Source organism: Cygnus atratus, chromosome 2, assembly GCF_013377495.2.
Source record: "Cygnus atratus isolate AKBS03 ecotype Queensland, Australia chromosome 2, CAtr_DNAZoo_HiC_assembly, whole genome shotgun sequence".
Classification (NCBI taxonomy): Eukaryota; Metazoa; Chordata; class Aves; order Anseriformes; family Anatidae; genus Cygnus; species Cygnus atratus.
The window spans coordinates 112,136,614-112,139,044 of record NC_066363.1 but is presented as its reverse complement, the minus strand read 5'-3'; the positions used below and the strand labels follow the sequence as shown (position 1 = coordinate 112,139,044).

At 35.4% G+C, this 2,431-nt stretch overlaps 1 long non-coding RNA gene across 3 annotated transcripts in view; it reads right to left on the bottom strand.

Moving 5' to 3' along the window:
• Nucleotides 1-1,336: 1,336 nt before the first annotated feature.
• The window catches only part of LOC118256783 (uncharacterized), a 3,696-nt gene continuing 2,601 nt past the window's right edge, over nucleotides 1,337-2,431 (bottom strand). For all 3 annotated transcript variants that reach the window (XR_007707928.1, XR_007707927.1, XR_007707926.1), the window contains one exon: nucleotides 1,337-1,558. This is a non-coding gene — a long non-coding RNA (uncharacterized LOC118256783). The remainder of the gene's footprint in view (nucleotides 1,559-2,431) is intronic.

Sequence of the window (2,431 nt, the reverse complement as noted above, 5' to 3'; positions counted from 1 at the left end):
CTTTCCTGTAGTTCTAAGAGAGCTGAGAGGATTTAGGTAGGAGCACTGCAGCTTTTCCTTGCTATCTGTGTGCCTGGGCATATTATTTTTAGTGATTCTCTGAACAGTTTCCTAGTACTGAAGTAAGAGTTTCTGCTTTATAATTCCCAGGATCATCATTAGCACCTTTTTAAGAGATGGGTACAACCTTGGCCATTCTCCAGTCCTCTGGTACGGTAGCTGTTTTTAATGATAAATTACATATTTTTGTTAGCAGCTCACTTGTGCTGGTCTTCGGTTCCGTCAGAACTCTCGGATGAATACCATCTGGTCCGGCTGATTGATTGCAGTTTAATTTCTCGGCTTGTTCCATCACCTTTTCTGATACTCTTATTTCTGATAGTGTCTCACTTTCAACACCTAAAAAGAATAAAGCCTATGTAGTACTCATCTTCTTTGTTAAAGAACACTGGGAAGAAGCTATTTAGCTCTCTTTTTTTTCCCCTTCTTTTTGCATTTTTGATTGTCTAATGCAGCTGATCATAAGGAAAAAGGGATTGACAGCAAATATCTTTTTGTTTGTTTGTTTGTTTATAAACTCTTTACTAAAAACAAACTAAAGATGTGTCAGGTATTTGTAAGGGGATGATAGCGTCAGAAGCCCAGAATTGCAGGTTCTTTTATATTTTCTGTTAATTGTGAATCGTACTTTGCAGTAGTGAGTCACTGTGGATTGCTGTGGAAAAGCTGCCAAGGGAAGCATATATAACATTTTTTTGGATTTCAGTGTTGTTTGCTATGGCTGAGTAGAAGAATAAAGATGTACTTGTATTACCTATAGTACTGGAACCTAGAACAGGAAAAGAAATCAGAAGACAAGCTTCCACAATAGAATATCTCACTGACAAACAAGCAAATAGAGAAAAACAAAGCTATTACCATACTTACATGAAAATAGAGCAAGAAAGAAAAATATCATAATCAGTGTCAGTTGGTAGAATATTTCCCAACTCTGCATATTTCTCTATACACCTCCCCACTCTTCCCACATACACATACATAACTCTCCGCTGTCTGCTTTTATTATGCACAGTGCTTTCTGTCTATTTTACACTATAAGCTCTTCAGGCTTGTCTTTTCATATGTCCATGATGTTATATACATGCCAGTCAAACTGTTTAAATAATAATAACTGAGAGTTGTTTTTTTTCCCTTTTTTTTTTCCTTTTCTTTTTTTGAATTAATTTTCTCTCTTTCACTTTTTTTTTTTTTTTAACAAATGGTAAGTTAAAATCAAAGGTAATAATTAGTTTAAAACAGCCCTCAGAGGCAGTCCCAGAAAAGTGACCTTTTGAGCTACAACCTAACCAGCCAACTTTATTGTGTCTTGAGGTCAAGGCTCCTATTTCACATGACTTCAGGGTTTTTACATGCATGCTACCCTGCAGTAAACCACACAGAAAGTTATGATCAAGTAGATTTTGCACTTCAGACATCTACTGGGGAATGGCAACAAGGTTCAATTCAATCTGAGATGAAAGTAATCCAGAACCAGGCTCAGGAATGCAATGGAAAATTCCTAAAAGATAAGAGATGAGATTAAAATGCAACAACAAAAAAACAGCAAAAAAAAAAAAAAAAAGAAAAACTGTCAAACAAACCAACCAAAAAAAAAAAAACCAACAAACAAATTGAAACAACAACAACAAACCAACCAACCAAACAGAAAAACAGCAGAAGACTGGCTAATGCAGAGCAAGAGCATTGGTTTATTTTTGAGTGGGCTGGACCCTACAATTACAACTTTGTCACCGCAGTTTGAAATCTATTAAGGGGATTTATGCTTTGCAGCTGACATTTAAAATTAAGGATTTATTGGACTGAGAATGAATATTTCTTCTGCAATTAGTTTTCTGGAGGTCGTGTTTCAAAAACTGTTATTTTTCTGTTTAATCTACTGTGGCAAGATTTTGTGTTGTCTGAACATCTGAAAAATACAAATACAGAAATCATTTTATTCGTTGTAAAGAGACTCCCATCCTGAAACTGCTGGGGAGTTGCATCACATCACATTTTCACTATGTACCTAATATCTCCCACTTGCATATGCTGTTATACTGGGGCAAGCGAAAGTGAGTGACAACTGATCCTACATAAATCACGCACCAATAACAAATGGAGAGTTTTAATTCAAGATTTTTTTTTCTCTTCTCTTCTATGTGGGCTTTTTAAATCTGCTTTGCTTTTTGGAAATTTATACACATATTTCTGGGTATTGCTGGAAGCCTCTGAACAGCTGCATGTTTTTCCATTCTTGTGTGTTTATAGAGATGGATTAAACTTCACTGCAGCTGAATTTTTGAATTCTTGAACTGAAATTAATTACTGGGAAAACGGAGGGTATTTTTCAAATTAGGAAAATGATTAATTTAAGACAGTTGTGTTCCTTTAC